The 15,141-nt window shown below is 40.0% G+C and overlaps 1 long non-coding RNA gene across 1 annotated transcript; it reads right to left on the bottom strand.

Annotated features, from left to right (window-relative positions):
* Positions 1 to 12,098: 12,098 nt before the first annotated feature.
* LOC121137310 lies at positions 12,099 to 14,680 on the bottom strand. The gene is made up of 3 exons (XR_005874614.1): positions 14,496 to 14,680; positions 13,876 to 14,039; positions 12,099 to 12,504 (listed from the first exon to the last, which is right to left on the bottom strand). It is a non-coding gene; the product is annotated as an uncharacterized LOC121137310 (long non-coding RNA).
* Between the last annotated feature and the right edge of the window lie 461 nt (positions 14,681 to 15,141).

The following is a 15,141-nucleotide window of genomic DNA, read 5'->3' as shown; positions in this document are numbered from 1 at the left end:
CCACTGCAAATTAAATCATCTCACCAATGTCGGAAAGAGAATTTACCAAGCAATAGTTAAAATGCAAACAGTCATATTGAAAATGAATCCTTAATGAGTGATTATACTTTTAAAATTGAAAACTTTATATGAAGAAGCAAAGTTGGATGGCTTTTTTAGGGATGCTGTATGCAGTCAATCATACTTTTCTTTTTCAGAGAAGATAAATCTTTGTAGTTGTTAAATTATAGTGCTAAGGGGTCACTTTGCTTTGAATCATATGCCAGGGTAATTACATTTAAAAAATTGTAAACAGAACTTAAAAATCTCATGAATACTAAATCAACTCAATCACAGGTTGCTACACAAGATGATGCCTTCTAAATTTTCATGTTATCAAATCTTGACTAATCTGATGGCACTCTGCTTTTGTGAAAAGGAGCTTTCATACACTTGGGTCAAATGCTATAGAGTGTTGGAGAACTAAAGAAGATCCTAAAAGAGGGATTTCAGATATATTTCCCTAATATCAAATTTAGATTATGCACAAGGATCAATTATTTGTCATTATTTAATGCATCTTGCATTCTCAACTTAAGTAGATTTCGAAGTATTAGTTTATTTTGGGCCATCATGCTTGTACACAGTGTATTGTGATCATACTTTCCCTCGTCACTCTCTCTTGTTGTCTTCCCTCTCTTGGTGATCTCCTTCTTCTCAACTGGTCCCCTGCTATTTCCCCGTGTGTGTGTGTGTGTGTGTGTGTGTGTGTGTGTGTGTGTGTGTGTGCATACGCATGCGTGTATGCGTGTGTGTGCGCGTGTGTGTGCAAGCATTGTGCAAATGATCAAGGATGTTAAGTGTTCATGGTGACAACACCCATATTAAATCCAGCAGACCGCATTTCCGTGTACCATTCCTATCCCTTAGCTCTCACAGTCTTCTGGCACTCCGTCCCTGCCCCCTAGGTGACAGACAGGGTAGCACAGATGTCCCACTTGGGGCTGAGCACTCAACAGTCTTAACAGTCAACACACAGCAGTCAGAATTTGACTGGTGGTGATCACCTGGCTCCACATTTGTCTCTTCTCTTGATTCCTCAGGCAAACGCAAATGTTGGCTAATCAAGCATCCATTTTCTGTTTAGTATAAGATTTAAACAAACACACATCCTTTGAGATGATAAAAGATATGTAGACATTTGGCTTTGGAATCCATATTTATTAAGAGAATAGGAGGAAAGTGCCATTTTGCTTGGGAACATTTTGTTCTAACGTGAGTTCCACATTACTGCTGACTGACTCCTCTGAGCCTTGGTCCTTCCCAGTATAAAATGGTGCAGTACTATCAACCTTGAAGTCCTGACAGGATTGAAAGAACTTCTCAAGCAAAAGGCAAAGTACATGGAGTCAGTTGTTCAAGGGATGGTAATTCCCTTTTATTTTTCTTCCCTGTATCACCACAATGAAAGTTTGACAGGTTTTGGATTGTCAGGCTTTTGCTTGAGGGATATCGTCTTCTGATTACTGACTTAAGATCTTTCAAATGTTTTTTTTTTACTTATAGAATAGGATTCCACATAGACAGAAATGGCGTGGATCCAGATAGGAGGGGATGTGTGGAGTGGCTGGGAAGAGCAGAAGAAGGGAAAACTATAACCAAGTATGCCATGTGAGAAAAAAAACATATTTTCAATAAAGGGAAAATAAAAATATTATTTCATCTTCATTTGCTTTCACAATTTTGCCTAGAGAGGACTCTGTAATTCCAGGACACTGGTGCATTCAGGTCCAGTCACCTTACATTACCCAGGACAAAGACTCATCTGCAAAAGACTCCGAACTGACTTGCCCAGCTATGAATGATTTGTCCATTGCAAACAGCACTTACCCTACAATTAAACATTTTTGCCTTGAGGTCAGAATCATAATAAACACCAACAATGTTTCACACCCAAACAACTAGCACATGTTTAGTTGAGTTGTCTATAGAGAGTCCTAATAGCTTAACAGAAAAACCACAGAGTCAAGCAGCCAAAGATTGCTTCCCTGGTCCATCCTGTGGTTAATAGATTCTGGATATGACATTTAGAATCTGTGATTTGCAGTTTCTTTATCTATATAATGGTAACAAATCACCTACCCTGTCTACTTTAGTTGTTTAAAAGATAAAATAGAGGCAAGCATAAATTCTCAAGAGCTAACCATAAATGCGAAGCAGTATTTGCCCTCAGTGAACTCAATATGAAGCTTCTGTTAGAGCAGGGCCTCTTCAGTTATAGAGGAGCCAGGACAACTGTATCCACAAAACAATGGCCAAAATGTCAGCAAAACCCAATTCTGCCAAAAATAAAGATCGTCGTCGTGGCGAGGAAGTGAATATCTCCTTGGGTGCACTGCCAACTGCACTTACTCTTTAAACATGTTTAATTCACAAGCTAAGTGGGCCCAATAAACTTCTAGAAAAGAAGGGGAGATTTGTTACTAACAGAGAATAACGTGCAAAACGGGCCATGAAGGGGAAAACTGACCCAAATCTCATGACTCTACCGAGTTTCCACCTTGGTTGTTATTAATAGTACATCAGGTTTTGAAGTTCTGATTATTTGATCCTTGAAAGGCGGTCACTCTTGTTAACCTATCCAGTGAGTACTATTTGAGTACTAATATCCATGGACCATCTAAAAAAATTCTCCACAGACACCTGTGTGTGCGTGTGTGCATGTGTGCGTGCATGTGTGTGTGTGTGTGTGTGTGTCTGTGTGTGTATGTGACAGAGAGAGAGAGAGAGAGAGAGAGATCGAAACCGATTGATAAACTCTTAAGGTCACATGACTAACCCAAAACCAGCACCAGGTCTGTCTACTGAAACTGTAAGCATTCTTGTTTCCACTCGCTTTTCTCCGCAAGCCACATATCTAGTAGGTAATTAGTACAAATAATAATTACCCTTTCGCCATGAAGAACTAGTTAGCCTGTTGCTAAAAGTGTACAAATGATGACTACTTATCTCCAAGCAGTGTTGAGACAAAGTAAAGGACAGAATTCCCTGGCAAGCAGGAGTGATTTTGTGCTCCTCTTTCCCATCCAAAATTTTAGATGAAGACATCACACACTTCCAATATGAACAGCTTGACATTTTCAGTAATTTTTCAGACACATCAGTGACAGAACATTTCTCAGTAGATATTTTAACATAAGGATGCACATTTCAAAATCTTTTGTGCAATGTTTGAGAGACATTAAGTCTTTGAAAATAAACCTGCCCACAAATATTTGAGACTATTCAACAAACAAATGAGCAATGACATGCTTTGACATAAAGCCAAATAACTAAAGTACCACTGCCTATTTCTTAGTTAAAATTACTGCTGAATACATCTTCATCCTCCTTAAATGTATATTCCAACCTTTGATGTATTGGTAAGAACACCACAAAACACAGCCTTATTATAGATTAACACTGACTCTCCAGTGTTCTGAAAGTCTTCTTCCAAAAGACATTCACAAATGGCAGAGTCCTACATGTTTTAATTCACTGCAGATGCTGAGCTGTATATTCTCAGTTCCAGCCAAACTCTATGGAAATATTTAGTGGTCAAGATAAACCAAGCATTTTTAGCCAGTTGCCTTCAAGTGTAATGATGATTTAGGATGCTTCTTAGTTGAACCTAAGTAATTTTCCCTTTTCTACTTTGAGATTGTAAATCTGACTAATTGTTTCACACTCTCTAGAAATGCTTCTTCTTGCTAAGTATAATTGCTATCTCTGATTTTTCCTACACCCCAAGTAATTTTATGAAGGGCTTACCTACTGATCCCATAATGCATCAGGCTTCATGCTGTTATTTACCTACTTCAGTCTACTTGATAAATTAAATCCAAGCCTTGTTAAATTTACCCCTTCAAGTCACAAATATCACAATTTAGTTGGGATTAAATTAAGCCAATAGGCATTTTGCTCCTTCCACACTGACGTATACATTACTTGACTTCAATTTAGCCATGAGAATACCAGTACTGAAAGCAGCAGTTGTAAGGTCATTTGTGAAATAGGTTTTTTAAGATTTTTTTACATTTAAATTAGAAAGAAGGTTGCTCCACATGTCAATCCCAGCTCCCTCTCCTTGGCCTCCTCTCATGCCCCCCATCAATCCCCACTATGTTCCCCTGGGAGGGTGAGGCCCTCCATGGGAGATCTCCAGAGTCTGTCATTTCATTCAGGGCAGGGCCTAGGCCCTCCCCCCAAGAGTCCAGGCTGAGAGAGCAACCCTCATTGTGGTATGGGTACCCAAAGTCCATTTGTATGCCAGGGATAAATACTGATCTACTACCCAAGGCCCCATACATTGCCTAGGCCTCCTCACTGACACCCACATTCAGAGGATCTTGATCAGTCCCATGCTGGCCTCCCAGCCATAAGTCTGGGGTCCAAGAACTCCCCTTGGTTCAGATCATCTGGTTCTTTAGGTTAAACAAGTCCAGTCTTGACTCCTTTGCTCATCAGTCGTCCCTCTCTGTCACTGGGTTCCAGGAGTTCAGCTCAGTGCTTAGGTGTGGGTGTCTGCCTCTGCTTCCATTAGTCACTGAATGAAGATTCTAGGATGGCATATAAGGAAGTAGTCAAAATCATTATCAGGGAGGAGCATTTAAGGTAGTCTCTCCACTATTGCTTAGTTTGCCAGTTGGTGTCATCCTAGTAGATCTCTGAAAATCTCACACTAGTGCCAGATCTCTCCTCAAATCTATAATGACTCCCTCTATTATGGTATTTCTCATCCTGTTCTCCTCTATTCTTTCTCCAATTCAACCTTCCTGTTCCCCCATGTCCTCCTCTCCCCTCTTCTTCTCCTCCTCTCTTCCCCCCCTTCCCTCCCCCCCATGTTCCCAATGTGCTCAGAGATCTTGCCTCATTCCCCCTCTCTAGGGTACCATGTATATCTCCCTTGGGGTCCTCCATGTTTCCCAGACTCTCTGGCAGTGAGATTGTAGGCTGGCACTCCCCTGATCCATGTCTAAAATCCATAAATGAGTGAGTACATACCATGTTTGTCTTTTTGGATTACCTCACTCAGGGTGGTTTCTTCTAGTGTCGTCCATTTGCCTGCAAATTTCAAGATTCTGTTAGGTTTTTTCCACTGAATAGTACTCCACTGTGTAAATGTACCACATTTTCTCTATCCACTCTTCAGTTGAGGGATATCTAGGTTGCTTCAAGATTCTAGCTATTACAAAGAATTCCTCTATGAATATAGTGGAACAGATGTCTTTGTTGTATGAATGTGCATCTTTGGGTATATGCCTAAGAGTGGAATTGCTGGGTCTTGTGGTAGACTGATTCCCGTTTTCTTGAGTAATCTACATACTGATTTCCAAAATGGTTGTATGAGTTGGCACTCCCATCAGCAATAGAGGAATGTTCCCCTTTCTCTACATCCTCTCCAGCATAAACTGTCATGGGATTTTTTATTTTAGCCATTGTGACAGGAGTAAGATGGTATCTCAGAGTTATTTTGATTTGCATTTCCCTGATAGCTAGGGATATTGAGCACTTTATTAACTGTCTCTCAGTCATTTTAGACTCCTCTATTGAGAATTCTCTATTTGGTTCTGTAGACCACCTTTTAATTGGATCTTTGGTGTTTTGGAGACTTGCTTCTTGAGTTCTTTGTAAATTTTAGAGATCATCCCTCTGTCAGATGTGGGGTCAGTGAATATCTTTTCCCATTCTGTGGGCTGCCTTTTTGTCTTGCTGACTGTGTCCTTTGCCTTACAGAAGTTTCTCAGTTTCAGAAGGTCCCATTTATTAATTGTCAACCTCAGTGTCTGTGCTACTAGTGTTATGCTCGGGAAGTGGTCTCCTGCACCAGGTCGTTCAAGGGCACCTCCCACTTTCTCTTCTAAGAGGTTCAGTGTTTAAAATTGAAAAGTGAATATATTTTATCATTGTTTAGTCATCTGTAAAGGTGGAATGCGTAGATGATAAAAGGGAAATAGGAAGATAAAAGTGGTAACAAACAATGATAACTGCCATTCTTGGCTAACGTCTCATTGTAAAGCCACTCATTTTGATAATGATGTGGAAATTCCCTTTTAACTTAAACTTAGGATTACTTTCTTATTTAGACCCAATTATTTTATTCCCACTAAGAAAATCATTTCTCTTTGTTGTTGCTATTGCCCCTGTGTTCACAGCTGGAGAGCAGGACAACTCTGGCCTTGCCAAGGACATTTCAATTCTTTGAAGATTTCCAGTGTTATCATTCTCACTGGAGATTTTATCTATTGAATGTTTTCCCCCCAGTGAAGCCTGTAAGCAAATTCATTTGCCTTGGCACCAAAGTGTCACTCACCTGGAACCATCCATGAATGAGTGTTCTCATATTTTTTTTTTGTCTTTTGAACTTCCCTTTGAAGAAAATGTGTTGACCTAAGACTGCTCATGCAGCAAACCATAGTCTTATAATACAAGGTAGAAAGGTCTGAAGGCAGCTCTGAGATGTGTATGCTAATGAAGTGGAGGCTATTGTGGTGACAGCCTCTTCCCATTGGGACATGGGGCATAAGATGGACATCTTGGTTTTCAAAACAGCAAACTCTTATCTTGGGTTAATATCAATTCAGAGGGGGACAATAAGGGAGAAGCTTGAAAATATTTGCAAAAATATGAGGTACAGTCTGTCAGGAGTACATTTCCTTGTAACCCATCCTCAGGAGTTTCCTCAATAGACATGGAATCAGTCAGTAAATATTTTGTACATCTATCTGATGACGGCTGCTCAAATCCGTGAAGTGAACTCTTTGCATTGGTGAAAGCTGTGGATCTTAGAATTTGAGGTGGGATGCCGAGAATGGTTTGTCTGAATGGGTCTGACTGGGGTTTTTCTCATGAAGGGACCCTGGCTGGAGCTGGAGTTGGAGAAAGCCTTGACTAGGCAGAAGAATCTTTCTCCAGAATGAGAGACTCGCAAATCTGCTGACAGAACCCTGTGTGTGACAGGAAGCCTCGGTGCCACGCCCAGTGGGCTCATCCACAGGACTTCTTTCTGTGTATCCTCATGCTGTGCCATCTGGTCTCCCACGGTGAGTCGTCCGTAAGATGGTGACTTACATTGCCCTCCCACATAAGGTTCCACATGAGAATCCTGGCCCAGGAGGAGGCTTTGTCTGCAGCTAAGCCAGTCCTAGACCGAAGCTTTGCATCTGGGATGATCAATACCCATCGCTTTGAGCCAGTAAGGAAGAGTATGATAACTTCTTATGTAGCATTAAAAAAAATAGAGTACTGATTTTTGGGAAAGCTAATTTTGATTTAGTCATACTATTAAACAGAAGGGTGCTGTCGTCGTACCAAGAATTAGCCTGCTAGTTTATGACGTTTACCACAAGCTGAGGAATCAAAAGGCAAAGCAGGTGAAAATGCCCACCCTCCAATTTTATGCCTCAAGAATTAGGAAATAAAGTATATAATTATTTTCAAACTAAATAACATTTAAAGTATCCAAATTCCTCTTGCCCAGTGAGGCCATTATCTTAGAATAGTAAGGGAAAAATGTCAAATTATTATATGCATTCAGTTATCAGATGGATAGGGAAATCTCTGGACACATAAGAAAAATTTCCTTTTTTTCTAGATGATGCAACCCATACCACAGCTAGCTCTCTTTCCTTTAACAATGCCTCGTGAGGAGTTTGGCAAAGAAAAAGAGTAGAATGCTGTTATCCTTCATCATGACATTGACTTACAAATCAGCCTATCTCAAGGTCCTGTGTGGAGTAGGATATAGTAGTTAATGTGAGCCAACCAAAAATTGGCTGAAAAATCAATGGAGAGGCATGTCGGCTTTGATTAGTGAGAGGGACTGACAGATGCTCACTAGACATCAGCGTTAGCCCCAATTATTCACACTTCCGTACGTATAGTCCTCCTTCTCTCCCAGATGTTGGGCTTTGCCGTGGGCCTTGCTTTCAGTGTCAAGGGAGCAGAAAGGATGGCGTGCCTCTTCCAACAGCAAATTCAAGGTTCTTAAAAAGCTTTACCTTGGTTTTGTTGTTGTTGTTTGGTTTGGTTTTGGGGTTTTTTGGGGGGGTGTTTTGTTTTGTTTTGTTTTGTTTTTGGGTTTTTGTTTTGTTTTTGCTGTTTCAGCTTTTCTTCTTTGCCATTTCTGCAACCAAGTGAAGAACACGACCCTGCTTGATGGAAGGCATCCCGTGGAACTTTGAGCTGACACAAAAAGTGATCAAGCCGCTCACCCAAAAGAAGAGCTAATCACCCCAGGAAGATAATTCAGCCAAGTCTGTCCTATCCAGACATCATCTTAAAAAACGGGTTGCGATTATCGTAAGGCCTCGCTAACACAGAAGCCAGAGTGTTGGAGAGAGGGCTGTGTGCTCAGCTTGTGAAGACGGACACTTAAAATAGGCCTTGTGTGTCCCAAGCACTCACCGGGCATTTGCAATTTGTCTTTGTATAATGCCTCTTTCTCTACTAACTTTTGTTGTGCTGAGAGCTACTGCACCTGCTACCAAGAAATCTACATCTCTTTCCTTTTCCTTAACATTTACATGGTCTGTACTTTCCCCGTTTCACTTTCTATCAACATATGTCATTACATTAGATATGAATTTCTTATGGATATAATTTGATATTTTACGAGACACTGCCAAAATCTGATTTTTCCTCTTTACCCTTAGATCATAAACAGTTAGTAAACTTATTAATATGTTAAAGTTTATCTGCAATTGTACAATTTTCCATTTATTCACACTTTCTCTTTCTTTTCTTATTCTTCTTGTCTCTTTGAGGTTTCTTTGTGAATAATTTAGAATTCAGTTTTATCCATAGTGGCTCCATTGGCTGGAGAGATGACTCAGTCATTAAGAACATTTGTTGTTCTTGCAGAGGACCTGGGTTCTGTTCCCCAAAACCCAAAGGGTACTCACAAACATTCAAAACTCCAGTCCCAAGGAATTTGACACCCTCTTCAGAACTTTGCCAGTACTAAGCATACACATGGCACACGTGCACACACACACACACACACACACAGGTAAAATACATAAATACACATAAAGTCAAATAAATACATCTTTAAATAATAGTGCCTTCGCATATACCTTCACTGTTAGTTTTTTCTTTGTGTTTGTGTTTATGTGTTCTTGTGTGGGGGCACGTGTATGTACAGGCATACATGTAAGCGTGTGACTCTGTGTGTGAGTGTGCATGTGTGTAAACCACAGATTGATATTTAGTTTCCTCCTCACTCGATCTCTTCACTTATCACTGAACTTGGTGTTAGCCTGGCTGGTCAACAAGCCCCCAGGAACCTTTCTGCCTCTGCCTCCGCAGCATTAAGTTTCAGGTGCAGACCACCATACCTTGCCTCTTATATGGATTCTAGAGATCAAAATTAAGTCCTCATGCTTGCACAGCAGACACTACAGAGATGTATCCCTCACCTGCCCTCACCATTTACAGGAGCTGCACAGAAGTTCACTACAAGAATACACCACCATTTACTTAACATGCCCTTATTTCACTCCTTCTACACAAGCAGAACCTATGAATTTGTCTGTATCTTTAAACACAAACCTTCTTCAACTATGATATTTACCATATTGAAGGATATCTTTCCCAAAATACTACTCATCTTCTACCATAAAAGTGCTGTTCTCGGGAAAGTCACACACACCTTGGGTCATAACTTTTTCATGTACAATGTAACTTATATAAATGTACTTGTATTTTCTCAGGTCACGGTTGTCATAAAGTAAAAATAAAATCACAGTGAAAGCAATACAGAATGATTTCACCTCTAAAAGGAGCCTCTATAATGGGACTTCTGAAATATCCCCACACATACTTTCTCAGTGACTCTGAACATTACCCACACATCCACTAACACCTCCCTGTGGTAATGCATCAGAAACTAAGTTCTCTTTGGTTTTAATTCTAATTTCTTAAGGAAGTATAGAAGTTATATCTACTACCAACTGGGCCTTTTGAAGATTTTTCAACACCACTGGCACAATTCTCCAGAAGAGATGTTTCTATGCCATGTTGGAAAACTTTCAATAATAGAAACAGAAATGTGGTTTTCTCCTTTTCTGATGGAGAAATTATTGTACAACTTTATGGCTGTGACCATGGAACTACAAAACTCAGTGGACAATTTTTAAAATCAATTACCTGTGATTAACTATAGTCATAGTTTAAAATGTTTCTGATTAGCCATTATAGCCCCTACACTTTAAACCCTGAGTTGCTTGCTCATATTTGCATACACTATGAATTCCCATACCACTGTTTTCACTCAGTGAAGCAGGCCTATGAGTCATTCATAATCAGATATGTAAGTGGTCAAACCAATTAATCAGGGGTCGCCTGCTGAGACAGTTAGGAGGTACTGACTCACTCGGGAGGTTACCCAGTCAACAGCCCTTTGTTATAGTTTGAGGCCATGAACAGAAAGCAGCAGCATATCATTATTTTTCCTTTAAGGTTGCAAGAAGTCAATATGCAGATCATTAAATGCATTAATTTGAAAGTCTTCAACTTATGACCATTGAACTGAATCCTCTAAATGATGTAAAAAGATGTTTTTCAAGTAGATTTCTACCGGATTACAATATGTGGTGGATAAGAATATAACTACACATCAAATCACCTTTTGTGCTGATAGGATTTTCCAGGGTATTTACAGAACATACTACATAGCACATTTCCAGGGCCTGGAGTGATCGCTTAATGGTTAAGCGTAAGTACTGTTCTCCCAGAACACTGGGAGCCTTCTGTTGACTCCAGTTCCAATAGACCCAACACCATCTTCTAGGTAATTGTAGTCATGTGTGTAAACATGAGCACGCGCGTGCGTGCACACACACACATACACACGTGCACACACACACATACACACACAATAAGATACATCTGGAAACAGGAAGTGTTTCAAGAATGAGTATGTGGTGTTTTGAAAGAACATGGCCCACAAAGAGAGTGGCACTATTTGGAGGTGTGGCCTTGTTGGAGGAAGTGTGTCCCTGTGGGGCCGGGCTTTGAGGTCTCTTTTTCTCAAGCTTCCTTCATTGTGACTGTCAGCCAACTCCCGGCGGCCTGCAAGATGTAGGACTCTCAGCTATTCCCCTAGAACTACGTCTGTGTGCCTGCTGCCAATTTTCCCCACCATGGTGACATTGGGCTGAACCTCTGAAACGGTAAGCCACCACCTCAATTAAACGTTCTCCTTATGAGAGTTGCTATGGTCATGGTGTCTTTTCACAGCAATAAAAACCGTAGTTAAGGCAGAGCAGATCTTGCAGAAATTTCAAATGTATTTTTTATGACTCCTCTTCCAGAGTCACAGCTCTTTTAAAGGATGGCAAAAGAAACAAACAAATGTTGACCTTTTGACCCAAGATAAACATGCAAATGAAGTTCAATGTGTCAAACATTTCCCCCTTAAAACCTTCACACAGTCTACCCTGCAGAATCTCAGAGAACAACATAGAGTCCCCTCCAAACTTACATCTCTTAGATAACTTGAATTGATATGATGCTTATTAAAAGAAATGGCAGGTTTGGTGTAACTTATAAAAAGTGTCTACTAGTACAGAAACTACACATGTCATTTGCTTGTGACATTAAATTATGGATATCATTCAAACATTCTCACTATGGTTAAATATTCAGGCTCCAGTCTGGACTCACAAGCCCAGGTTTAACATTGTGACTCCAGGTGTTTGGGCTTAAAGCTCTTCATTAGGTTCCAAATTCTTCATCAGTAAAAAAAATGAAGTTGTGTTTAAAACCAACCCTCAAAAGTTGGGGAAGTATTTCAGTGGTAGAGTGATTAGCAACCTTTTGTGAATCCCTGGATTCCGTCTCCAGCACCGCTAGAGAAAAAGAAAATGAGAAAAAGCCAGCCCTCGTCTACTTCAGTAGGAACTGAGTGAGACTATTTGCAGAAAGGATTCAGCAGACTTCCAACACTTAGCTAAGTACTTTTGCTGTTCCTCTGCCTGCGAGCTGACATAGACCACGCGCTGCCTAGAACACATGCACTACAATTTCACCAGAAGATAGAGTCCAAGATTCCAGGAGTAGCAAGACAATGAGAAAAATGGAGGAACGCTCTGCTGTGTTTGCCGGGCACGGGTGCTTTAATAGGCAGTCCTCAAGAGTCCACACCAGCTACGAATGAACACAAAACACTGGCCATCCTGATAGACAAGCAGCTGCAGGAAGAGACCCCATGGAACAAACAGTAACGGAAGTTATAGAAAGCAGATGTAATTCTCCCTTTTCAAGAAAACATTTTCCAAAAGTAAGTCTCTTTATTTGGCTTCTTTTTGAAATGGAATGTAGCAGTGAATGTAGAAGCAGACTTCTCCTTCCCTCCCTGGGTGCCGTGACTTTTGATTACCAACTGAGTTCTTTAGTTAGAGAAGCAAAAACGAGTACATCACTTTGCAGGGCTCAAAATCATCTCTCCAGCAGAGGGAGCAAATCAGATTCTTATTTTCAATTCTGCAAAAAGGAGTGCCTCTGACTTAGAAACATGCATAAAAGGCTATATTAATAATCAGTAATAAATTGAAATCCAAGTAAACTTGGTGGTATGTACTAAGTGTTCACGAGACATTCAGATGGGGGCCATGGGGTTTTCCTGTTTCTAGAGGTATTTTGTAAATATTAGAAAAATGATTATTTTTAATTTCCAAAAGTACTAAAATATATACAGTACATTTTTAATGATCATCTGTTCTCGAATTTGGTGGTTTCTTGAGTTTTTGTTTGGTTTTTATTTTTTATATGCCTTTTAGGAAGCTAGTAATTTAGGAAGTCAGCATTCCAAAGAAGCAGTGGGAAAGCACTGCAGTTCCATGGAGATAGACTGTATGTGAGAGGTAATTGTGAAACATTAAAATCAAATCAGAACCTAATGATTTAATTATTTAGGCTTTCAAATCATAATTCTCGGGGTTCATTTCTCTCACATCCAGTCTTAAATTGTTTTAATAACTTTTAAACAGCTTTACAATTTGAAATTAATTAAATAAATATGTTCTTAATCCTCAGTTTTCATTGACTCCTGAGAAAAATTAGTTGTCTTAAGAATTAATAATTACTCATTCTGAGACATTCTAGTAGGCTGAAAAGTGATGATAGATTTTTTACATTGGCCTCCATTTTTTCCAGGAAAGCTATGTTTAGGTGCACTTACAGCACCGAGCATTGAGAAATTCTTAATATATAACCTGGACCCAGAAGCTGTTTGCTGCACACACACTTGTAGTTCACCCAAAAGCACAGACTTGTTCTGAGACACGCATCAGCAGATCGCCAGTTAGTCTGTGGACACTACAGAGCATGAGCACATAGATGAACAGGGGCAGCTCCTCACCCAGTAATCTCACAAGAACACCTGTCCCTACACAGTCAATCTCCTGAATGTGTTTACATCAAAGCACATTATTTCATAATAATATTTAATCATTTCTTTTATTTTGTAATTATATTCTAATTAAATCATTTCTTCCTTCTCTTCCCTCCCTTCAAGCCCTTCTGCATACTTGCCCCTTGCTCTCTTTCAAAGTTGTGGTATTTTTCATAAATTGTTGTTACGTGTGTGTGTGTGTGTTGTGTATACATGTACTTCACTGTGGTATATGTAAATGTGGTATCCATATACCTGTGTGCACAAGTATGGTCTTCTGTGCATGTTTGGAGGCCAGAAAAGGAGAGCGGGTATATGCCTTATAGCTCTCTGCCATATTCCCTTGAAATGGGCTCTCTCAGTGAACCCAAGCTAGGACTAGCAATCCCCAAGGATCCTCCTACCTTAGCTCTCCACAGAACTGGGGTTATGGGCCCAGGGGCCACACCAGACTTTCTCACCTGTCTTTTTTCATGGGTGCTGGGATCCAAATGTAAGTCCTCACGCATGTGTGCAATGTACTCTTCTCCACTGAGTTGTCTTCTCATTACCACTTCCTGCTTTTCTACCTCACTGTTGCTTAGCAACCCATGTCAGGGACATAGATGAACACACACGTGGATATCTACAATGCCAGAATTCATCAAACAAAATAAATCTCCATCACTTTTAGTGTCTGTAATTCTCCAAGCACTCCTCGTGCACTCAATATAGGGAGCAGTTGGCAACTGCGGTTCCTTTAGCTCAGCCTTAATTACTAATATTAACTCTCAAATCGCACATTACATTTCACAGTTTTATATGTGTGCCATTACTGTTTGTTCCCAGCAAATGAGTCATTACTTTAGTTTTTACCCACTCTTCTTCATTTTACCAACACAACCCAAATCTGTGTTCCTGTCCTGTCATTATTAATTTGGGAGTAGATTTTTATTTGTCTTGTAGAGCTGTTAAGCACTTGGTTAGGATATTTAGCACATTGTCTGTCTTCTTGAAGACAGCTGTAACTCACCCCCAATTGCAAGCAACAAAAATATTTGAGACCTTGTCCAATGTTCCTGGGTGAAAAAAGGTGAGTTACCTCATGATCTCTCGAGAATCACTCCTGTAAGTAGACATTCCAGGGATGGAGAGATGGATCAGTCATTGACAGCATGCATTGCTCTTGAAGATGATGCAAGTTCAGTCTCCAGCACTGTTGGGCAGCTCAGAATTACCCGTAACTTTAGTTGAAGAGAATTCTGAACTCTGCACACCTGCACTCACATGTACATATTCCCACATGCATATACACATGGTTAAAAACAAAATAAATCTACAAAAACAGCTAACCCAATCCAGCCATAGTTGCATGCACGAGACGTGAAAAATGTTAGATTCACCCTTCTCTCTCTGACATTTGTACAGTACATCAGCTCCAAGATTGACAGACATCAGGGTTGGCTTCATTGATTTAATAATTGTTGTCATCTAAGCTGGCATGACTGTGTAGACCAGGAGAGTGGTTTCTTCATGGATAATAAATTTCTTGTGTTGGCAAACATAATAAGAAAACCAATTGCTGTGTGTACTTCCTACACACAAAGGAAAAATCCAGAATAAAAAAAATGACTGTGGTCCTTTCTATTAAAACAACGGCCCTAAAGGCACACATCAGGTACAAAGCAAGCTGAGAAATGGGAATACAAAATTTTCGTAAGCCGTATTATTTGAATTAGATAAATAAA

This window comes from Mesocricetus auratus, unplaced genomic scaffold (assembly GCF_017639785.1).
Source record: "Mesocricetus auratus isolate SY011 unplaced genomic scaffold, BCM_Maur_2.0 Super-Scaffold_2245, whole genome shotgun sequence".
Lineage (NCBI taxonomy): Eukaryota > Metazoa > Chordata > Mammalia > Rodentia > Cricetidae > Mesocricetus > Mesocricetus auratus.
The sequence above is the reverse complement of the archived record's forward strand: the minus strand, read 5'-3'. Positions and strand labels throughout refer to the sequence as shown.